Genomic DNA, 25,746 nt, shown 5'->3' with positions numbered 1-25,746 from the left:
AAATCCACGGTAGTCATAATAGTCATATATTGACCCTCCTGAATCATTGGTAAGATTGTTCGTATAGTCTCCATTTTGAACGATGGGACTCTGAGAAATTTGTTTAGACACTTGAGATCTAAAATGGGTCTGAAAGTTCCTTCTTTTTTGGGAACTACAAAAAGATTTGAGTAAAACCCCTGTCTCTGTTCCAGCTTTGGAACGGGACAAATTACTCCCATGGTATAGAGGTCTTTTTAAAAGGGCATCTAGCTCTTTTACTGCCCAAAACCCTAACCTTAAAAATAAAACCCACCCAATAAACCCTAAAAGAAACCTAACACTAACCCCCAAAGATCCACTTACGGTTTTTGAAGACCCAACATCCATCCTCAATGAAGTGGCAGAAGTCCTCATCGAAGCCGGCAGAAATCTTCATCCAAGCGGGCCGAAGTCTTCATCCAGACGGCATCTTCTATCTTCATCCATCCGGCGTGGAGCGGCTCCATCTTCAATCAACGGCTCTTCCAGAATGAAGGTTCCTTTAAGGGACGTCATCCAAGATAGCGTCCCTTGAAGTGGATCTTCGGGGGTTAGTGTTAGTTTTTTTTTTAAAGGGTTTATTGTGTGGGTTTTATTTTTTAGGTTAGGGTTTTGGGCAGTAAAAGAGCTAAATGCCCTTTTAAGGGCAATGCCCATCCAAATGCCCTTTCCAGGGCAATGGGAAGGTTAGGTTTTTTTAGATAGTATTTTATTTGGGGGGTTGGTTGTGTGGGTGGTAGGTTTTACTGTTGAGGGGGTTGTTTGTATTGTATTCTACAGGTAAAAGAGCTGATTTCTTTGGGGCCATTGGCAGTTTAGTTTAGGCTGGAGCAACTAATATTTTAATTGTGACCCACGGGCACACTAACAAGTAATTTGTATATATAAGTGCAAACTACACGTAACTTACAAGGTATTAATACCTAGCCATACTACTACTGTTGCAATACTCTATCACAGAGTACATATGGGTACAATTTATTTTAGTATCGACATAACACTCAGTGAGGTATACAATTTATGAGTACACACTTTGACTGAATAGTGGCCCCTAATAGGTTGGCCTCAATTTTGCGGGGATTTTAGCCCACAGCAGATTATAAACATACCTTTACCATTAAGGTTTACCACAAATCCTCTTTCGGTTGGAGTTACTATCCATGATATCAATTCAGGATAAGAATTTGTAACTATCCACCATTTTCACTACATTAGTTTGAAAACCACTTTTACTTGCTGCAACTGTTTTTATTGAGTGTAACCCTTTTTAAATAAAACTAATAAAGATGATATATTTTAAAACCTATATACACTAAGCCCATACGTATGAGGGCAGAGTGCTTTTCTGGTTAGTATCCTGTCCAGCTCTCTTGCTGGAATTGTTCTTGTATATGGGAAAGTACCTGATACACAGGTATAATGCACAATAGTGTATTATTTTGGTGGCTAACTGACCTCTAATTGCGGCTCGTGTACTATTCCTTGATATACATGCACGCCTATTAATAGGAACAGAGTTAGCATCATTCCATTCCTGATAATATCCTTACAGGCACATACATTAAATAAGTTAAAAGCAAGCTTCTATAGGGAGTATTAATTTACAAACCTGTGGGGAAAGTTGTAACAACGGTATGATATTGGTCATCGGTATACACACTCCATATTGTTGAACTTTTTTTTAAATTGTTTTTTTATTAAGGTTTTATCAAATTTACAGCACGTAGTAGGGAGACAACTAAAACATTATCAAAATTTCAAGTAAGCTCTACACGACCTTTCAAGAGATGACGTTGAGCATGCATTGAGTATCACACTATAAAACAATCAAACATGTGGTAGGCTATATGACAGTATCTATAAAATAGTAGACAACTTCAGACATTGATAAGGGCAGAAAGTCCTATGCTCCAGATAAACATAATAGGTACATATCAGGAACAAAGGGTGAGTTTGGAGCTTACTGTGTAACAACGGGCATCATCAAAACCGGCGTAATATTATAACTTTAAATAATGTAGAGAAACAGTTGTCTATCCTTGAGCTATACATTATGAAAGATGCTGAAATGTCATACTTATCTTATATATCAATAGTAACGTGTAATAGAAAGGTCAGGAACCTCATTTTTATATATATTATATAATATAATATATTGCAAATGAAAACTAACATAAACTCAGGGTTGGGGTCAGGCAGCAGGCAAGAGCTGCTCTAAATTAGGGAAGGGATTTTTAGTATATGAACAATAAATCATGTCTCAACAGGAAGGGATGATTCTCACATAGGGATCTAGCTTATCGCCACTATTGTTTATACTCATAAGTATGGTCTGCTGGGATTGGAGTTTGTGACACTCTAACCAACTAACAATTTCCAAGTAATAGTGCAATGTAAGAGTTTAGTAGCCTAGCCACCTCTATTAATCGCAATAGGTGCTTATGTGGGATGCATCTCCACCCATAATCTATATGATCAGATCTCACCATGATTGTTATACCTAATAATAGTTCTTCTACAAAGAGTTGACAACCACCAACGGACATGGTGTGGATAGGGGCTAGAGCTTAATGTTAAGGTAAATAGGTTCCGTTCATCATAAGTATAGTGGTGTATGGTAGGTCAGATCTATTTGGGACTGCATCTGAAGAGTTAACCGCAGGGTGAAACTACTATTAAGGCGCTTTATTGTTAGTTTTGGAGAATCTGGGTCTGTGAGAGGGTTAAAGTATTTAGCTTGTCATGGCAATCTGTGCAGGTACTCAAACTGATATGAGGAGTGTTAGGTCTAATTTGGGAGCATGTGTAGTATAAGCTGAACTATTCCATTGACTTTATTCCCCACGTCATAAGCCAATCCCTCTAACCAGAGAGCCCAGGATACAGAGATTGTTTAATACAAAACCATGTTCACCTATATGAGGGGAAAAGCTCCAACAATAAGCAAGAGATAGTTAGTCATAGTGTGGGCAGGAACAACCAAAAACAAAGAGAAAAGAAAAAAAAAAGGAAGAAAAAGGACGGGAAACAGCAAGTACATAGCTTATCAGCATAGGAGAGTGTATTACCTAGAGTCCAAAAGGTCAGGCCCTTAAAAGAAAAATAGTAAGCAGTACACCTTGGTGTTCAGAGGTTCTTTTGCATTAGCCCACAACATGTCTACAAAAACTGTTCTGTTGAGCGGGTACCGTTACCCCGCAATAGATTTGTATTGTGTGGGATGGAAGGTAGAAAGAGCGTCCTGTCTCTATAGAAGATTTGACTAAATCCCCAAGAAGTTTAGGTAGCAAGACTGAGGCTCCAGCTTCGTGGTAAGTAATTACAGGCTTCTGCCGGGACCCTGTCAGCAGTGACTCATATCTATTGAAGCTGATGGTTACAGTCATGTCACTGGATCTGGCCAGGACCCCTGCTAAGGGATGCAGAGTTCTAATTCTCTAAATACTCCTGTGACCACAAGGAGCATGATAGAGGCTACAAGGTCCATCTAGACAATCCATTCAGGGGTCAGCCGCATCCTCCCAAGGAATCGCCGAGAGCAGGTCCTCTACTACTGTCAAGCCATGATAACTTGAGGTAGGTGCGGTAGATTGTTCTTTGAGTACATCTTGCTCCTTAATTATCTATATAGCCGAGACAGCTGACAGTGTACCGTCACTGATGTGGAGGCATGTTGAGAGATATGCGGCATGATATATCTCTCTGTTGAGAGTAGGCATGTTGAGCTGTTTAACCCCGTGCTCTGGGGGGGTGGGTCTGATGGAATGCATGGTAGGCCCCAGCTAAATATCTTGTTGGCTAAGGTCGTCTTTAGGAGATCACAGAAGTAAAAGTTTTTATATGAATCTGTGCAGCGAAGCTTTATAAATCTGTTGATTCACTTTCTGGTAGAGAATTCAACATTGATTCAATGATATTTAGCGGATCGTCTTGATCTTTGTTAGAGTCTCAGCAAATGCTACCTATCATGGCCGCTGCTTAGGCACGCCCCCCCCCCCCTATATTGTTGAACTTAAGCTGATGATATATCTGTCTAGCTACAGACGCTGGGAAATTTTGACTCGCTAAGAACATAATCAGCAACAGTGTTTCAATTAACAGGCTACCTTGTTTAACAAACTAGACCATATATACACTAATTAATGCCTGGGATAAGCATAAGACTATCCTACATACTAATTAATACCTGGGATAAGCGTAAGGCTATACAACGTACTAATTTATGCTTGGGATAAGCATAATAAACATACAGCTATCCTACATACTAATTAATACCTGGGATAAGCATAAGACTGTCCTACATCCTAATTAATGCCTGATATGAGTATAAAGCTATCCTACCTACTAATTAATACCTGGCAAAAGTATAAACCTATCATATGTACTTATTAATATCTAGGATAAGCATAAGGCTATCCTACATACTAATTAATGCCTGGGATAAGCATAAGACTATCCTACATACTAATTAATGCCTGGGATAAGCATAAGGATATCCTACAAACAAATTAATGCCTGGGATAAGCATAAGGCTATCCTAAATATTAATTAATGCCTAGTATAAGTATAAGATGATCCTACATATGAATTAATGCCTGGGATAAGCATAATGGTATCCTATGAACTAATTAATGCCTGGGATAAGAATAAAGATATCCTACAAACTAATTAATGCCTGGGATAAGCATAAGGCATTCCTACAAACTAATAAATGCCTGGTATAGGCATAAGGCTATCCTATATACTAATTAATGCTTGGGATAAGCATAAGGCTATCCTACATACTAATTAATGCCTAGGATAAACATAAGGCTATCCTACATACTAATTAATGCCTGGGATAAACATAAGGCTATCCTACATACTAATTAATGCCTGGAATAAGCATAATGCTATGTATACTAATTAAAGGGACACTGAACCAAAAGAAATTCTTTTGTGATTCAGATAGAGCATGCAATTTTAAGCAACTGTCTAATTTACTCCAATTATCAAATGTTCTTCATTCTCTTGGTATGTTTATTTGAAAAGCAAGAATGTAAGTTCTGATGCCAGCCCATTTTTGGTGAACAACCTGGGTTGTACTTGCTGATAAACGCCGATAAACAAGTGCTGTCCATGGTCTGAACCAAAAATGTGCTGGCTCTCTAGCTTAGATGCCTTCTTTTTCAAATAAAGATATCAAGAGAACGAAGAAAAATTGATAATAGAAGTAAATTAGAAAGTTGCTTAAAATTGCATGCTCAATCTGAATCATGAAAGAAAAAAATTGGGTTCAGTGTCCCTTTAATGCCTGGGATAAGCATAAGCCTATCCTACATACTAATTAATACCTGGGATAGGCATAAGGCTATCCTACATACTAATGAATGCCTGGGATAAGTATAAGACTATCCCTACATACTAACTAATGCCTGGGACAAGCATAAGTCTATCCTACATACTAATGAATGCCTGGGATAAGCATAAGGCTATCTTAAATACTAATTAATGCCTGGGATAAGCATAAGGCTATCCTACATACTAATTAATGCCTCAAGTGTTCAAGTTTGAACCTAAAATGAATGTCCTCTGAATCCTGTACCCTCTCACCAGAGGAGCTAGAGGATGAAAGTTCTCCCTCAGAACTAAACGAAGAATCTTCTTCATCAGAAAATTTAACATGACTGACCACTGTGGCTTCCAGAGAGCTAGTGGTCTTAATCTCAGATGAAATATGTTTAATCTTCCTCTTCCCTGGGTAGAGCGCACAGAGCAGCTGTAACTGCCGTATGTAATTGGGCTGCAAAATCATGAGGAAAAACCGATGGACTTGGTGTGATAGATTGGGTTTGTAACACCGGCATATCAGGGCTAACTGAAACCAACGAGTCTGCATGGGTTACAGGGTCAACCTGAGTAGATTGAGGGGGTGCAGGAGTCTAAATACTAAGCCCACTAGAATGAAACAGCAGGACAGTAGTAAGGCATGCATTACACAATTGAGCAGGAAGACACACTGCATTCAACCTGCAAAGCATACATTTATAAAACTCAATTAACATTGCAGGACCAACATCATCCTGACTGCACTCTGAAATTGAGTCCTCCATACTCAAGAATAATAGCCCCCAAAAATCCTTATCAATGTAAGCAACAGAAGAAAAAAAACATAATTTATGCTTACCTGAAAAATGTATTTATTTCTTGACACGGTGAGTCCATGGATCATCTTAATTACTGTTGGGACAATCTCTCCTGACCAGCAGAAGACGGCAAAGAGCACCACAGCAAAATCTGTTAAATATCACTCCCCTTACCCACAATCCCCATTCATTCGACAAAAAGGAAAGGAGAAAGGAAGTAATAAAAGTTGCAGAGGTGCCTGCTGTTTATAGAAAAATAGACTGTCTGAAAATACAGGGCGGGTCGTGGACTCACCGTGTCAAGAAATAAATACATTTATCAGGTAAGCATAAATTATGTTTTCTTTCTAATGACATGGTGAGTCCACGGATCATCTTAATTACTGTTGGGGACCAATACCCAAGCTAGAGGACACAGATGATAAGGGAGGAACAAGACAGTAAACCTAAACGGAAGACACCACTGCTTGAAGAACTTTTCTCCCAAAAGAAGCCTCAGCCAAAACAAAACTATCAAATTTGTAAAATTTTGAAAAAGTGTGTAAAGAAGTTCCATTTTTAAAAGCCGAAGAAGAAGAAGAAACAGCCCTGGTAGAATGAGTCATGATTCTCTCAGGAGGCTGCTGTCCAGCAGTCTCATAAGCCAAGCGAATAATACTCCTTAACCAAAAGGAAAGAGAAATAGCCGTAGCTTTCTGACCTTTTCTCTTCCCAGAATAAACAACAAATAAGGAAGAAGAAAATCCTTAGTTGCCTGCAAATAAAACTTTAAAGCACGTACCACAAACGTTCCTTATGAGAAGAAGGATTTAGGACACAAGAAAGGAACAACAATCTCTTGATTACAATTCCTATCCAAAACTACCTTAGGAAGAAAACCTAAGGCAGTACACAGAACTACCTTATCAGAATGAAAAATAAGGAAAGGAGATTCATACTGCACAGCTGGAAGCTCCGAAACTCTTCAAGCCGAAGAAATAGCAACCAAAAGCAAAATCTTAATATCCAAAGAATGCATAGGTTCAAAAGGAACTAGTTTGGGAGGTGCATAGCACAGGGGGTGCATTGCCTGGGCAGTGTACATTGTAACAATAGCATATGTTCACATTTTCAAAGTGAACAATTTATAAGTAAGGCATTAACAATAGCATTATACAAGAATTTTACTTAGTATTCACCACAGTGCTGCTTATTAAGACAACATGCTGCCTATAGCCATCTGCTGAAGAAATGCACACTACATCAAGCTAACCTTATTCTCTCTCTTCTGCTTTCAGGTATGGGAATAGAGTCCCTGTCATACTGCAAACTATTCACTGCAATCTCGTGTTTTATTCCTCTCCTGTAACTCTCTTTGGTACGTGAATAGAGTCCCTGTCATTCTGCAAACTATTCACTGCAATCTGGTGTTTTTTTTCCTCTCCTGTAACTCTCTTTGATACGTGAATAGAGTCTCTGTCATTCTGCAAACTATTAACTGCAATCTGGTGATTTTTTCCTCTCCTGTAACTCTCTTTGGTACGTGAATAGAGTCCCTGTCATTCTGCAAACTATTCACTGCAATCTGTTGTTTTTTCCTCTCCTGTAACTCTCTTTGGTATGTGTATATTTATATAGAGCAAATTATTTTAGTTTGTTAATTTAATTCTACATTTGTTGTAGTGTTATCCTATGTCTTCAAATGTTTTGTTAATTGCCATGTGATGTTCAATCCTTATCAATACTTGCTATTATTCTAAAATTTATAGCTGTCTTATGCCATAGTTTTAACCTCCTCCAAATTGTGTCTGTTTACTTAACATCTCACCCTAACCAGACCAGAATCTAACTTTTCAATTGGTCTTTCCAATTGTCTTTGATTAGCAATCAACTATATTTAGTGGACTCAGCTGACTGCCCTGCCTGCATATATTTCACACTAGTTTGGGAGGTGCATTGCACAGGAGGTACATTGCCTGGGCAGTGTACATTGTAACAATAGCATATGTTCACATTTGAACAGTGAAAAATTTATAAGTGAGGCATTAACAATAGAATTATACAAGAATTAGGTGAACATTTTATAAGTGAGGCATTAACAATAGAATTATACAAGAATTAAGTGAACATTTTATAAGTGAGGCATTAACAATAGAATTATACAAGAATTAAGTGAACATTTTATAAGTGAGGCATTAACAATATAATTATACAAGAATTGAACAAGGATTGGGCAAGGGGCAAGACACAGGGCAAGTACTTTTGTAATATGATGTTTTATGTACCTCGCTGTTTCCTTATGCAATTGCTTCTGTAATACTGTGTCTTATGTGTTTAACTGGTTCCCACTTTTGTAAAAATGCTCAATATATTCACATTCCTTTTTGCTACCTCTTGTCTCTATAACAAACTACATTATTCAATTACTCCTTCTCCCTCTCCACCTGCACTGTTCATTAGCCCATCTCTCTTAAACTCACCTTACTTTTGTACTCATGAACTTTACCTATTCCTAAACACTCTCTCTCCTCCCTGCACATCGTCTCAAAAGCAGTCTCATTACTGCAAATCTGTATCTCATCTCATGTCACTCTCCCTCTTGCTTTTACTAACTGCTGGTGACATCTCCCCTAATCCTGGTCCCCAACAACTGCCTAGCTGTGCACATCCATGTGTACTGTCCCATAGACTCAAAAAACAAAACTCAGCCAACCTTACTCACATTCCTCTTGCTTCAAAAGCCACTACCCCTTTCACTTGCGCACTCTGGAACTCTCGCTCTGTTTGCAACAAGCTCACTTCTATACATGACATCTTTATCTCCCCCTCCCTTAACCTTCTGGCCCTAACAGAAACCTAGCTCTCTCCCCTAGACACAGCATCCACTGCTGCACTGTCACATGGGGGTCTCCACTTCAGCCACACTCCTAGGTCTGGTAATAGACAAGGAGGTGGTGTAGGTATTTTACTTTCCTCTCGCTGCACCTTTCAACAAAACATCCCATCTCTTCCCTCACATTTCCCTCATTCGAAACCCACATGATTCGCTTATTCTCTCCTCTCTCTATACGTGTTGCAGTCATATACCGACTCCCTGGCTCCTCAACTCAATTTCTAGATCACTTGGCTGCCTGGATACCTTATTTCCTTTCCACAGACACCCCAGCCCTCATTCTTGACAACATCTCTCTTGACAATCCCACTGCCTCCTCTGCAAAACAACTTCTGCAACTCACTTCCTCTTTCAGAATGTCACAATGAACTGATTCCCCCACTCATAGAGACGGTCACTCCCTTGACCTGATCTTTAGCTATCGATGCACTCTCTCAAACTTCACATACTCCCTCTTTCTGACCACCATCTCCTTACTTGCAACATATCATCCATCCCTACAACTCTCCCTCCTTCTACTCCTTACACCAAACTTCACAGAAGCATTATGTCATTGGATCATCAACAGCTTGCTAATTCCCTTGAACCTCTCCTCTCATCCTTCTCCTCCTTTTCCTACCCTGACCAATCTATTTGCCACTATAATTCCACCCTTACATCCGTCCTTGTAAGGATTCCACTCTGCTTTTTCCCTCTCATCATCTTATCACATGGTTTCCCTGTCCGACCTGTACTTAAAGGGACAGTATACACTCATTTTCATATAAATGCATGTAATAGACACTATAAAGAATAAGATGCACAGATACTTATATACAAATCCAGTATAAAACTGTTTAAAAACTTACATAGAAGCTGTCAGTTTGGCTCTGTTGAAAAGGTAGCTGGAAAGCCCACTGCAAGTGGCAAATAAGACACCCCTCCCCTCCCCCTTCTTTTGCATATGAAAAGACCCTTTACACAAACAGGAGCAAGCTGGAGAAGGTAGCTGACGGTATTCACATAAAACTTTGGGGCTTGGTTATGAGTCTGAAAATCAGAGCAATGTTATTTAAAAATAAGCAAAACTATACATTTATTTTTTTTTAAAAAAAACTTCATGGGCTATATAAATAGATCAGCTACAAAACATTTATGCAAAGAAAAAATTAGTGTATAATGTCCCTTTAAGGTATCACCTGACTGCAAACAGCTGCTTAGTTATTAAAGTTTGTAGCTGCACCTAGCTGTGGTGTTACACCAGCATTCTTGTTAATATCAAGCTGTTTGAATTAAATCCTATTCCTCCTCTACCTAAAGTACTGGATATTTCTCCACTTAAACTGTGTCTCTATTCCATGTACTGGCTACGTTTTTGACTCTCCTGATTTTGCTTCAATTCCTTCCTGCTAAGCGGACCGCAGACAAACAGCTGCTTCAACTCTGCTCAGTGTTCCCTGCATACACCTCCGTAAGCTGTTCGCAGCACTGCACTCCTGCACAACGTCAGTTTAACTCTCACTGTTCCTATGAACCGTCCTTACCTGGTACCAGTTGTAAGTAGTGTTTTTTCAAAAAACGGACATTTACTTTTGATTCCTTTTGTGGCTCTGCTTCCTAAGCCGTTCTGAAACGTAAATGGGTAAGAGGCTCCTCTTCCCTCCTCCAGCTGGATGCAAGCCGGAACATCGCACGCTCTCGCTACTTCAAAGACTGGTTTGGATACAGGGGAAAACACTTGCTACAAGTGGAGTATTGCATCATACCTAACAACTTACTTTGTTGCAACATCCACTCCTCCTTATACTACTAAGAAATGAAATAATTTAACATCAGGGTGAGCTAGCTATTACGGCAACAAAAAATATTAAGTGATACTGTTTCAGCTTACTCACTGCCTCTTGACTTAAAGGGAGAAACTTATCCCATCTTATTGTTTTTTTCAGTTAAACATCACTCTGTGCCATATAAACAGTTCTGGGTGTTCACTGTTAAACTCAGGTACTTTGCCATATCCTAGCAGCATCCTATCTGCAATTATTATTTCGTCACTGAAAGCAAACAGGTCTATGCTTACACAATAGCCCTTCTGCACAAGTAATACAAATTTACATCTACTGCATCTGCAGTTGTGATCCAACCTTCTAGTAACTGACTAAATACTACAGAATAACTAAGCAATTTAAAAGATATGGATCCAGCAGATCTCCCAAACATTGTTTATAATCTGTCTCAACGTGTGGATGAACTCAGTCAAGGGACCTGAAGGTAGAGAATGAGACTTTAAGGAAAGTTATTAAAGATACAGTCCCTGGCAAATCTCAAGTTACTGAAGCTTCTGTTGAACCACAGATTGCACCTCCTGAATTATTCAACCGCGACAGATCCCTGTACCGCCAATACAGGAATGCTTGTCTATTAACTTTCAACCTGAAGCCTCACACATACCCGAACGACAGGGTTAAGGTTCTTACTATGATTACTTATCTCTGCGGTGAACCCCGCACTTGGGCAGACACTCTCTATGAGACTAACAGCCCTATACTGTCTTCCCTACAGTCATTCCTCGGTGTTATGGATGAACTGTATTCTGACTCCAACCTACAACTCTCAGCTGAAAATAAAATGAGAAAACTAAAACAAGGCAACCGCCCTGTTGAAACTTATATCACAGAGTTTAAGCAACATGCAATAGATTCCCAATGGAACACCATCGCATTGAGAAACCAATTTCGCCTGGGTCTCTCAGATCCGGTGAAAGATGAGCTAGCACGCACTGACCTCCCGGACTCCTTAGAAGCCCTTATGAGACTCTCCATGCATATAGATCGGAGATTGAGGGAACGAAAGTCTGAACGTCAGTACAGGGATTCCTCTTATAAAAAACCAAGCCATCCAACACATGTTACTGCTTCTCCCACTACAAGCTCCAGCACTCCCGAAGCCATGGAAATTGGTTTCATCCGTGGACCCTTAACCTCAGAAGAAAGGTTTATGTATGTACAGTGGTTCAGCTTCTCACTCCATCCGGGAATGTCCCTCCCTGCGCAAGAATAAAACCAGTAAGTCCTACTCTAACTTGACTTCTTTGATTGTGCATTATAAACCTATTCACTGTGTTTTACCTCTCTCCTTACAGTGGGACAGCAAGCATATGAAGAGAGAGGCCATAATTGACACAGGGGCACAAGGAAACTATATTGATGCAACTGTTGTATTGAATAATAAAATACCACTCATAAAGAAATTGTCTCCTGTCTCTATTAGAGTAGTAGATGGCTCTGAGATATCCTCTGGTCCTATTCTTCTTCACACAATTCCCATACTTGTTTCCACCCTTAATTCTCATCAGGAATACATTTCCTTCAACTTTATCAGTTCACCTCTTTTTCCCATTGTCCTTGGTCTACAGTGGCTCTGTCTACATGAACCACTCATCACTTGGAGTTCTTTGGATGTGAAGTTTAATTCAGACTACTGCAAACAAACCTGTCTACAACATACCACCTTACTGCAAATGACAGAAGAAAGTCAAATACCTGAATGTCAAATACCTGAGGTATACAAAATGTTCACTGAAGTCTTCAGTAAAAAAGAGGCTGACATTCTGCCACCACACCGGTCATATGACTGCCCGACAGACCTAAAACCTGGCACGACACCCCCTTTTGGACATCTCTATCCTCTCTGCCAACCCGAGCTTGATCATCTGAAGTCCTACCTAGATGAAAATTTGAAAAAGGGTTTTATTTGCCCCTCTGTCTCTCCAGCAGCAGCTGGATTCTTCTTTGTCAGAAACAAGGATAATTCGTTATGCCCTATCATTGACTTCAGGGAACTAAACAAGATAACCATCAAAAACCGATACCCCTTACCTCTTATCCCTGAACTCATTGAACGCATCCAACATGCAAAGATATTCACAAAACTAGATCTAAGAGGAGCTTACCACCTCGTCCGTATCAGAGAGGGTGACGAGTGGTTAACCGCTTTCCAAACTCGGTATGGCCTCTTTGAATATCTCGTGATGCCATTCGGACTAACCAACACTCCTGCAACATTCCAATTCTTTGTCAATGATATCTTCCATGACCTACTTGATACTTGTGTAGTGGTGTACCTTGACGACATCTTAATCTACTCCACGACATATGAGGAACATGTGAAGCATGTAAGTTGGGTTCTCTCCCGACTCCAAGTCCACCGACTATATGCTAAACTTGAAAAGTGTGCCTTTCATACACAGCAGATAGATTTCCTTGGATATTCCATTGGACCCAGAGGCATACAAATGCAAGAAAGTAAAGTCGATTCCGTCAGACAGTGGCCACAACCCACTAACAGAAAGGAGCTGCAACGTTTCCTCGGTTTTAACAACTATTATAGAAAGTTCATCAAAAATTTCTCACACAAAACCAAACCACTTACCAGACTCACCAGTTCCTGCATACCTTTCCGGTGGGATGATGCTGCTACAGAGGCATTCAATTCCCTAAAACTCTCTTTCACCTCAGCACCTATTCTACAGTTCCCGGATCCTTCCCTTCAGTTTATCCTTGAAATGAATTCCTCGGACTACGCTCTAGGAGCTGTCCTCTCTCAAAGGAAGAGTTATTCACAAACCACTCCATCCAGTGGCTTTTTACTCCAAACTACTTTCCCCAGCTGAAATTAACTATTCCATTGGTGATAAAGAACTCCTCGCTATCAAACGTGCATTTGAGAATTGGAGACATCTTTTAGAGGGTACTTCCCTACTGATTATCATTTACACTGATCATTGCAATCTGGAATTCCTACAGAGAAACAAAACACTCTCGAGCAGACAAGTACGTTGGAGCTTATACTTCAGCAGATTCAATTTACAAATAATATACAGGCCAGGTTCCAAAAATGGCAAAGCCAATGCGCTCTCAAGGAAAGATCCAAGACCAGCAAGCACTCGAGAACCAACTTCAATTATACCTGAAGAAAGATTTCTTGGACTCCTGCCAACCTTCAATATGCAGGTTCAAACTGCCTTACAAACAGATAAACAGATACCTTACCAGCATCTTGATTATAGAAACAACCTCTACTTCCACGGTAGCAAACTATATATCCCCGATGGTCTCAGAAATTATCTAATCAAACAACACCATGACCCCCCTCTATTGGGTCATCCGGGAATTAATAGGACCAAGGACCAACTCTCTAGACACTATTGGTGGCCGAATATGCATACGACTATTAGTGATTACATACAAAAGTGCACCATCTGTATCACCTCCAAAAAGAATAGAAGCAAACCCTTTGGTCAACTCATACAATTAGACATTCCGGAAAAACTTTGGGTTCATATCGGCATGGACTTTATTGTGGAACTTCCAATAGGTTCTGGATTCAACACCATATTAGTAGTGACGGACATCCTTACAAAAATGGCTCTATTCATCCCATTTCATAAGCTACCGACTTCTAGTGAAACTGCACAGCTTTTCTTAAACACTGTTGTACGTTTCCATGGTCTACCAAGCATCATAACTACTGATAGAGGTACACAGTTCACCTCCATATTTTGGAAACATCTGTCGCAACATCTACAAATTGATCATCATCTCAGCTCAGCTTTTCATCCGCAAACAAATGGGCAAATGGAAAGGCTAAATCAGTGGCTTGAGCAGTATCTTCGCTGTTACTGCTCATACCATAAAACAAAGTGGGCATAATTTTTATACATGGCAGAATTTGCTTATAGCAATTCCAAAAACAATTCAACTGTTTCCCTGTTTTTTGCTAACTATGCATATCACCCTAAATTCTTATTCCTGGACTCACAGACACCTCACTCTCCTACTGTTGATGACCTGTTACAAACCATAGCAGAGAATTTCCAATTCTTGCGTAGGAATATACAAAATGCTCAAGCTTCCCAGAAAAAATATTATGATTTACGTAGAAAACCTGCTCCGGCTTATGCAGTTGGTGATAGGGTCTGGCTTTCTACCAAGAACATCAAAATACCTGTTCCGTGTAAAAAGCTTTCAGGTTTGTTCATTGGCCCATTAACCATCACACAAGTTATAATGCCAATGCAGTGACTCTTGAACTTCCCTCCTCTTTACCTATCCATCCAACATTCCATGTGTCCCTCCTGAAACCAGCAACTGATTCTACATCTACGACAACCGTTCTTCCACCACTAGCTGCTCCTCTGGATTCTGATTCCTTCAAAGTTCAAGATCTACTTGACTCCCGGTTCTACAATGGAGAATTACAGTATTTGGGTCGCTGGAAAGGCTTCTCTCCAGATGATGACACCTGGGAGCCTTACACCCATATAAATGCACCAAGACTTCTCTCTCGTTTTCATAGGCGATACCCCCATAGACCAAAACATCAAGCCGAGGATCGGCTTCCTTGAAGGGGGGCATATGTAAGGATTCCACTCCGCTTTTTCCCTCTCACCATCTTATCACATGGTTTCCCTGTCCAACCAGTACTTAAGGGATCACCTGACTGCAAACAGGTGCTTAGTTATTAAAGTTTGTAGCTGCACCTAGGTGTGGTGTTACACCAGCATTCTTGTTAATATCAAGCTGTTTGGATTAAATCCTATTCCTCCTCTACCTAAAGTACTGGATATTTCTCCACTTCGACTGTGTCTCTATTCCATGTACTGGCTACGTTTTTGACTCTCCTGATATCGCTTCAATTCCTTCCTGCTCAGCGGACCGCAGACAAACAGCTGCTTCAACTCTGCTCAGTGTTCCCTGCATACGCCTCCGTAAGCTGTTCGCAGCACTGCACTCCTGCACAACGTCAGTAGTGTTTTTTTTAAAAAACGGACATTTACTTTTGATTCCTTTTGCGGCTCTGCTTCCTAAGCCGTTCTGAAACGTAAGTGGGTAAGAGGCTCCTCCTCCAGCTGGATACAAGCCGGAACATCGCACGCTCTCGCTACTTCAAAGACTGGTTTGGATACAGGGGAAAACACTTGCTACAAGTGGAGTATTGCATCATACCTAACAACTTACTTTGTTGCAACATCCACTCCTCCTTATACTACTAAGCTATGAATTAATTTAACATCAGGGTGAGCTAGCTATTACGGCCACAAAGTATATTAAGCGATACTGATTCAGCTTACTCACTGCCTCTTGACTTAAAGGGAGAAACTTATCCCATCTTATTGTTTTTTTCAGTTAAACACCACTCTGTGCCATATAAACAGTTCTTGGTGTTCACTGTTAAACTCGCTTATATCCTAGCAGCATCCTATCTGCAATTATTATTTCGTCACTGAAAGCAAACAGGTCTATGCTTACACAATAGCCCTTCTGCACAAGTGATACAAATTTACATCTACTGCATCTGCAGTTGTTATCCAACCTTCTAGTAACTGACTGTATACTACAGTTCTTGACAATCTGGCCCCTCTTACCATAGCTCGGAAATCTCACACATTCATCCTCAGCCTTGGCATACTCCTCTGACACGGTACCTACGCAGATGTTCCCGTACTGCTGAGCGCCGCTGGAGAAAATCTCGGAGTTCAGCTGATTTTCTTCATTACAAATTCATCTTGAACTCCTACTATTCTGCCCTTAATCTCCATAAGCAACACTACTTCTCTAATCTTTCTTCAAACCCAAAACGTCTGTTCTCCACTTCCAATACTCTTCTCCGCCCTCCCCCACCTCCTAATACAACTTCTCTGTCAGCTCAAGACTTTGCCAGCCACTTCATTAACAAAATCGACTCCATCAGAAACGAAATCAGCTCTGAACATAATTCCATTCTCTCACCCCCTCAAATGCTCTCAATCAACCACAACCCACTTAACCTTAAACTTAGCTCATTCTCCCCTGTTACTGAGAAAGAAGTTTTGGCACTTATACTGCGCTCTCACCTCACTACCTGTCCCCTTGACCCTATCCCCTCACAGCTACTCTGCTCCCTCTCTGCTACCCTTACCCCTATACTCACACACATTTTCAACCTCTCCCTCAGCACCGGTATATTTCCCTCATCTCTGAAACATGCACTGGTCACACCTATCCTCAAAAAACCTTCCCTTGATCCTACCTCCCCATTCAACTACCGCCCTATTTCCCTACTCCCTCTTGCCTCAAAGCGTCTCGAAAAACTAGTATATGCACGCCTATCCCATTTCCTTACATTAAACTCCCTCCTTGACCCACTGCAATCTGGATTTCATCCCCATCACTCCACAGAGACAGCAATTGTTAAGGTTACCAACTACCTACTTACAGCAAAATCAAAAGGCCACTTCTCTCTGTTTATCCTCCTTGATCTGTCCCCAGCTTTTGACACTGTTGACCACCCTCTTTTGCTCCAAACCCTCCAATCCTTTGGCATCTGTGACACAGCCCTCTCATGCCTCTCTACCTGTCAAACCGTACCTTTAGTGTAGCCTTCTCTGGGGCCTCCTCTGCCCCGTCACCACTTTCTGTTGGAGTACCGCAAGGCTCTGTCCTCGGTCCCCTTCTCTTCTCAATCTACACATCACTACTAGGCTCCCTAATAAAGTCCCACGGTTTCCAATATCATTTGTATGCCAACGACACCCAAATCTACTTCTCTGCACCAGACCTATCTCCTTCCTTGTTAACCCGTGTCACTAACTGTCTTTCTCACATATCTTCCTGGGTGTCCTCTCACTCGACTACAACAGCTCAACTCTTGGCAGGGCCCTCTACCCATTTGATCCATATAATTGTTTTGTTGTACTCTTCATTTGTTTATAGCGCTGCGGAATCTGTTGGCGCTCTACAAATAACTGATAATAATAATAAAATAATAATAATAAAAGGAGCATATTGAAGAACTCTAAGAACCAAATTGAGGCTCCACGGAGGAGTAGCAAATTTAAACCCAGGCCTGACTCTAACCAGTGCCTGGCAAAAATACTTAACATCTGGCACATCTGTCAGACGTTTATGCAAAAAAAGATAAAGCATAAATTTAAGGTACTAGCAGATAAACCCTTCTCCAAACCCTCTTGGAGAAAAGACAAAATCCTAGCAATTTTGACTCTATTCCAAGAAAAAACGCTGGATTCACACCAATACAAATATGTATGCTAAATCTTATAATAAATCTTTCTAGTCAAAGGCCTACGAGCCTGAATCATAGTTTCAATAACTGATTCAGAAAAACCACGCTTAGATAATATAAAGCATTCAATCTCCAAGCAGTCAGCTTCAGAGAAACAAGATTTGGATGAAGGAAGGGCCCCTGAAGTAGAAGGTACTTCCGTAACGGAAGTCTCCAAGATGGAAGAGAGGACATCTTCACCAGATCCGCATACCAGATTCTGCGAGGCCACGCCGGGGTAATGAGAATCACATATGCCCTCTCCGGTGTGATTTGAGCAATGACCCGTGGAAGAAGAGCGAACAGAGGAAAAATATACGCTAGACTGAAGTTCCAAGGAACTGCCAGAGCATCTATCAGTATAGCCTGAGGATATCGAGACCTTGATCCATATCTTAGAAGCTTGGCATTCTGACGAGATGCCATGATATCCAGCTACGGCTGCCCCCATTTGAGAATCAAGTTGGAAAAGACCTCCAGATGGAGTTCCCACTCCCCCGGATGAAAAGTCTGTCGACCCATTTGTCCACCCCTGGAATAAGTAAGCCATGGATTTTATGTTGTCCAACTGAAATCTGATACTGATACTGGACTGAAGCTAACTGAGGCCAGGCCAGAAGAGCATTGAAGATTGCCCTCAGCTCTTAGAATATTTATAGGAAGAACCAACTCCTCCCAAGTCCAAAGACCCTGGGCCTTTAATGAACCCCAGACAGCTCCCCATCCCAGCAAAATGGCATCCGTGGTCACTATCACCCAGGTAGGTCTGCGGAAGCAGGTTCCCTGAGAGAGAAGATCCTGGGACAACCACCACAGAAGAGAGTTTCTTGTCTCCTGATCCAAAACAATACATGGAGACAGATCTGCATAATCCCCATTCCATTGTCTGAGCATGCACAAGTGCAGAGGCCTGAAATGGTACCAAGCAAACAGAATGATGTCCATGACTGACACCATCAGACTAATAACCTCCAAACACTGAGCTACTGACAGCCGGAGAGAGGCCTGAAGAAAAAAAAAAAGAATTGAAGATCTTTAATTTTCTGGTCTCTGTCAGAAAAATCTTCATTTCTAGGGAATCTATTATTGTTCCCAAAAATACCACTCTTGTAGCCGGAATCAAGGAACTTTTTCCTAAATTCACCTTCCAACCATGGGAGCGCAGAAAAGACAACAATATCTCCGTGTAGAAGCTTGCTTGTTGAAGAGATGGCGCCTGAACCAGAATACCGTCCAGATAAGGCACCACTGCAACACCCTGCAATCAAAGAACCGCCAATAATGCTCTCAGAACCTTTGAAAAAATCCTGGGAGCCGTAGCAAGACCAAATGGAAGAGCCACAAACTGAAAATGTTTGTGTAGAAATGTAAATCTTAGAAATTCGTGATAATCCTTGTGGATAGGAATATGCAGATAGGCATCCTCTAAATCCACCTCTCTCTTTATCTGGCTTACAGATAACCTGGAGAGAAGAAACCTGCCCCTGGGATAAGTCTTGAACTCTAGCTTGTAACCCTGGGATACAATGTCCGCCACCCAGGGATCCGGAACATCCCGTACCCGAGCCTGAGCAAAAAAAGAAAGTCTGCCCCCCACAAGATCTGCTCCCAGATTTTATTACAAGACCAGAGACTTCATATTTGCATTATCTTTCTTTACTACTCAAGTGCAGCTTTTTAAAGTACATAAAAACACATAAACATTTAAAATAAAACAGAAAAAATAGAGTCTATATAACTAGCCAATGAGAATGCTAGGTTAGAGACAAAAGAGAAAATGGACCAATCAGATGACCCATATTGCCAATAAACAGACCAGTGAGCACCCCATCTTCCTCTTTCTTTTGCTACTCATGCAACAGATAAGTGTGGCTAATTGTTCTCTCATTTATTATATTATACTTTGTCAACTGTTATTAATTTAGCATTTGTTATCACATTTAATTCCACATTAATTAAATATTTGTGTCTCTTCCTACACCTACACATATTTTCCCCTTTTCACCTTTATTTTTTCTCTTCCGTTTTTATTATATTATTTTCTTACTTTTCCTGCACTCGTTTTTTGTGCAGTGCTTGTTTTGCCCTGTGCCTAGTTCTAGCTACTTTCCTCTTTATCCGGTTTCTCTGCTTAAATATTTTGTGTGTCAATATTACCTGCCGTTTTTCTCTGAGAGTGTTTTGTCTCCTCTCCCTTCTATCTCGAGCTCCGGCGCCATCTTGTGGGCGTTCTTAGTGACGTCACAGCCTGCCTTCTGTTTACCTCAGTAGTGCTGTGGACGCCTCCTGCTCCCTCTCCGTGAAAAGTAATTTTGTTTCTTTCGGCTCTTCTTTTTCTCTGACTGTGTCAGCTGCTAATTTTCTTCTTTTTCCTCATTTTTAGGTATTTGCTGCCCTCTGGTGGTGCTTTCTGTATTCACTAAAGTTTTCCTGTCAGAATAATTTTCTTCCTGTCAGAAATTTTTTGCTAAACGTTTTACTGTTTAAAAAATGTATTACAATAAAAATTCACAAATTATTTGCATACTAATATAGGTGTTTTGTTGGCTAAAGGTTCAAATATCTTTTATTAATTTTACTTCAATCTGTTCAAATTATGATTGACAACTCAATAAATAAATTAATGTCTCACATGACTTCCCTTATGCAAAAATCTCCTCCAAAGAAAACAATTAAAAGAAAGGCTCCTTCTAGTGCTTTTAAATTAAGCAAAAAGCTTGTCAGTAAATCCAAGCACACTCTGGGGGCTAGTTATCAAGCCGTCTACTTTTCTGGCTTCGCCGGCCCAATACGTCCGCCTAAGCTCGCCTACCTTCGCCGCCGCGGACCTGAAAAAATACGCCTAAGTTATCAAATAAAGCTGTCAAAAAGCCGCGGGGCGATGAGCAGCGGACTGTGACAGTTATCACTCATCCGATCTCGCTGCCCTTCGGCTTTTTCCCAGCTTTATTGCTAGCCTGTCACTAAGCACTCACACTAAACTGCACTGTTCTACCCCCTATACCGGCGCCCCCGGAACCTCCCGCAACTAAATAAAGTTACTACCCCCTAAACCGCCGCTCCTAGACCCCGCCGCAACTCTTATAAATGTATTAACCCCTAAACCGCCGCTCCCGGACACCGCTGCCACCTACATTATACCTAGTAACCCCTATCCTGCCCCCCCTATACCGTCGCCCTCTATTATAAAATTATTAACCCCTATCCTGCTGATCCCGCACCTCTCCGCAACTAAATAAATAGTTTAACCCCTAAACCGCCGCTCCATGAACCCGCCGCAACCTATAATAAATTTATTAACCCCTATCCTGCCCCCCACTACGCCGCCGCCACTGTAATAAAATGATTAACCCCTAAACCTAAGTCTAACCCTAACCATAACGCCCCCCTAACTTAAATATTAATTAAATAAATCTAAATAAATTAACTCTTATTAACTAAATGAATCCTATTTAAAACTAAATACTTACCTTTAAAATAAACCCTAATATAGCTACAATATAAATAATAATTATATTCTAGCTATCTTAGGATTTATTTTATTTTACAGGTACCTTTCAATTTATTTTAACCATGTACAATAACTATTAAATAGTTATTAACTATTTAATAGCTTACCTAGCTAAAATAAAGAGAAATGTACCTGTGAAATAAATCCTAACCTAAGTTACAATTACACCTAACACTACACTATACTTTAATAAATTATTCCTATTTAAAAATAAATACTTACCTGTAAAATAAACCCTAAGATAGCTACAATGTAATTAATAATTATATTATAGCTATCTTAGGATTTATATTTATTTTACAGGTAACTTTGTATTTATTTTAGCTAGTTAGAATAGTTATTAAATAGTTATTAACTATTTAATAACTACCTAGCTAAAAGAAATACAAAATTACCTGTAAAATAAATCCTAACTTAAGTTACAATTAAACCTAATACTACACTATCATTAAATTAACTAAATAAACTACCTACAAAGAACTACAATGAAATACAATTACATAAACTAACTAAAGTACAAAAAATAAAAAAAGCTAAGTTACAAAAAATAAAAAATTAAGTTACAAACATGTTAAAAATATTACAACAATTTTAAGCTACTTACACCTAATCTAAGCCCCCTAATAAAATAACAAACCCCCCCAAAATAAAAAAAATCCCTACCCTATTCTAAATTACATAAATTTCAAAGCTCTTTTACCTTACCAGCCCTTAAAAGGGCCATTTGTGGGGGCATGCCCCAAAAAGTTCAGCTCTTTTGCCTGTAAAATAAAAATACAACCCCCCCCCCAACATTAAAACCCACCACCCACATACCCCTAATCTAACCCAAACCCCCCTTACAAAAACCTAACACTAATCCCCTGAAGATCATCCTACCTTGAGTCGTCTTCACTCAGCCGAGCCACCGATGGAACTGAAGAGGACATCCGGACCGGCAGAAGTGATCCTCCAAGCGGCGCTGAAGAAATCTTCCATCCGATGAAGTCATCATCCAGGCGGCGCTGAAGAAGTCTTCGATCCGGCCGATGTCATCTTCAAAGAGGCGCTGAAGAGGTCTTCTATCCGGGCGAAGTCATCTTCCAAGCCGGGTCTTGAATCTTCCTTCCGCCGACGCGGAACCACCTTCTTCACCGACGGACTACGACGAATGACGGCTCCTTTAAGGGACGTCATCCAAGATGGCGTCCCCTCAATTGCGATTGGCTGATAGGATTCTATCAGCCAATCGGAATTAAGGTAGGAAAATCTGATTGGCTGATGGAATCAGCCAATCAGATTGAGCTCGCATTCTATTGGCTGTTCCGATCAGCCAATAGAATGCGAGCTCAATCTGATTGGCTGATTGGATCAGCCAATCGGATTGAACTTGAATCTGATTGGCTGATTCCATCAGCCAATCAGATTTTCCTACCTTAATTCCGATTGGCTGATAGAATCCTATCAGCCAATCGGAATTGAGGGGACGCCATCTTGGATGACGTCCCTTAAAGGAGCCGTCATTCGTCGTAGTCCGTCGGTGAAGAAGGTGGTTCCGCGTCGGCGGAAGGAAGATTCAAGACCCGGCTTGGAAGATGACTTCGCCCGGATAGAAGACCTCTTCAGCGCCTCTTTGAAGATGACATCGGCCGGATCGAAGACTTCTTCAGCGCCGCCTGGATGATGACTTCATCGGATGGAAGATTTCTTCAGCGCCGCTTGGAGGATCACTTCTGCCGGTCCGGATGTCCTCTTCAGTTCCATCGGTGGCTCGGCTGAGTGAAGACGACTCAAGGTAGGATGATCTTCAGGGGATTAGTGTTAGGTTTTTGTAAGGGGGGTTTGGGTTAGATTAGGGGTATGTGGGTGGTGGGTTTTAATGTTGGGGGGGGGTTGTATTTTTATTTTACAGGCAAAAGAGCTGAACTTTTTGGGGCATGCCCCCACAAATGGCCCTTTTAAGGGCTGGTAAGGTAAAAGAGCTTTGAAATTTATGTAATTTAGAATAGGGTAGGGATTTTTTTTATTTTGGGGGGGTTTGTTATTTTATTAGGGGGCTTAGATTAGGTGTAAGTAGCTTAAAATTGTTGTAATATTTTTAACATGTTTGTAACTTAATTTTTTATTTTTTGTAACTTAGCTTTTTTTATTTTTTGTACTTTAGTTAGTTTATGTAATTGTATTTCATTGTAGTTCTTTGTAGGTAGTTTATTTAGTTAATTTAATGATAGTGTAGTATTAGGTTTAATTGTAACTTAAGTTAGGATTTATTTTACAGGTAATTTTGTATTTCTTTTAGCTAGGTAGTTATTAAATAGTTAATAACTATTTAATAACTATTCTAACTAGCTAAAATAAATACAAAGTTACCTGTAAAATAAATATAAATCCTAAGATAGCTATAATATAATTATTAATTACATTGTAGCTATCTTAGGGTTTATTTTACAGGTAAGTATTTATTTTTAAATAGGAATAATTTATTAAAGTATAGTGTAGTGTTAGGTGTAATTGTAACTTAGGTTAGGATTTATTTCACAGGTACATTTCTCTTTATTTTAGCTAGGTAAGCTATTAAATAGTTAATAACTATTTAATAGTTATTGTACATGGTTAAAATAAATTGAAAGGTACCTGTAAAATAAAAATAAATCCTAAGATAGCTAGAATATAATTATTATTTATATTGTAGCTATATTAGGGTTTATTTTAAAGGTAAGTATTTAGTTTTAAATAGGATTCATTTAGTTAATAAGAGTTAATTTATTTAGATTTATTTAATTAATATTTAAGTTAGGGGGCGTTAGGGTTAGGGTTAGGTTTAGGGGTTAATAATTTTATTACAGTGGCGGCGGCGTAGTGGGGGGCAGGATAGGGGTTAATAAATTTATTATAGGTGGCGACGGTGTAGGGGGGGCAGGATAGGGGTTAATACATTTAATATAGGTTGCGGCGGGTTCAGGGAGCGGCGGTTTAGGGGTTAATACATTTATTATAGTTGCGGTGGGCTCCGGGAGCGGCGGTTTAGGGGTTAATATGTATAGAGTAGCTTGCGGTGGGCTCCGGGAGCGGCGGTTTAGGGGGTAATAACTTTATTTAGTTGCGGCGGTGTAGGGGGGGTCAGATTAGTGGTGTTTAGACTCGGGGTACATGTTAGGGTGTTAGGTGTAGACAGCTCCCATAGAAATCAATGGGATGTCTGTCAGCAGCGAACTTGTACTTTCGCTATGGTCAGACTCCCATTGATTCCTATGGGATCCGCCGCCTCCAGGCTGGCGCTTTGAAAACCAGGTACGCTGGGCCGTAAAAGTGCCGAGCGTACCTGCTAGTTTTTTGATAGCTAGCAAAAGTAGTGAGAATGTGCCGCACTTGTGTGCGGAACATCTGGAGTGACGTAAGAATCGATCTGTGTCGGACTGAGTCCGGCGGATCGAAGCTTACGTCACAAAATTCTACTTTTGCCGGTCTCGAGCCTTTGATAACTAAGGCGTATCAGACTCGCCACAAATACGCTGCGGAATACGCAGCGTATTTGAGGTTGACGGCTTGATAACTAGGCCCCTCTGACTGAGTCTAATCTTCCTTGCGGCAAAGGAAGTAAAACATCCGCTAAAAGACCCCTTACTCCCAAGGGGAATAAAAAGGGAGTTCAAATTAAAAAATCTGAAATATTTTCAAAAGATAAGGGTTCTGATTCCTCTACATCATATAATTCAGATAATATGTCTGAGGACTCCAATAATTCCTCTTCCAATAATTGTGATTCAGACTCCTCCTCTGAGTCTGAGCCTAAACGCAAAAAAGCTAAAAAATGCTCTAAAAAATCCAAACATCTAGATGATGATAATTTTAATTTTACTGACGCCCTTGGTAACCCCCGTTTTAATGCAGACACCTTACACCATCCTAGATCCTCCGAATGGTTTCCTCCCATGGAAATCGCATCCTTTATAGATTTTCTATTACCGGAGGGAAATGGTCCGCAGAAGAAAAAGGCCTTCATATAAATTGTCTGGAACTTTTAGCCGGGTCCTTTGCTGTAAAAAGTTTTGTAAAATCTCTAGCCCCTGCCTCTATCCTTCTTCGGATGGACAACATCTCAGCCGTGAGATATCTCAATCGATTAGGTGGCACAAAGTCCAGAAATCTGTCAAATATTA

This window comes from Bombina bombina, chromosome 2 (genome assembly GCF_027579735.1).
Source record: "Bombina bombina isolate aBomBom1 chromosome 2, aBomBom1.pri, whole genome shotgun sequence".
Lineage (NCBI taxonomy): Eukaryota > Metazoa > Chordata > Amphibia > Anura > Bombinatoridae > Bombina > Bombina bombina.
The sequence above is the reverse complement of the archived record's forward strand: the minus strand, read 5'-3'. Positions refer to the sequence as shown.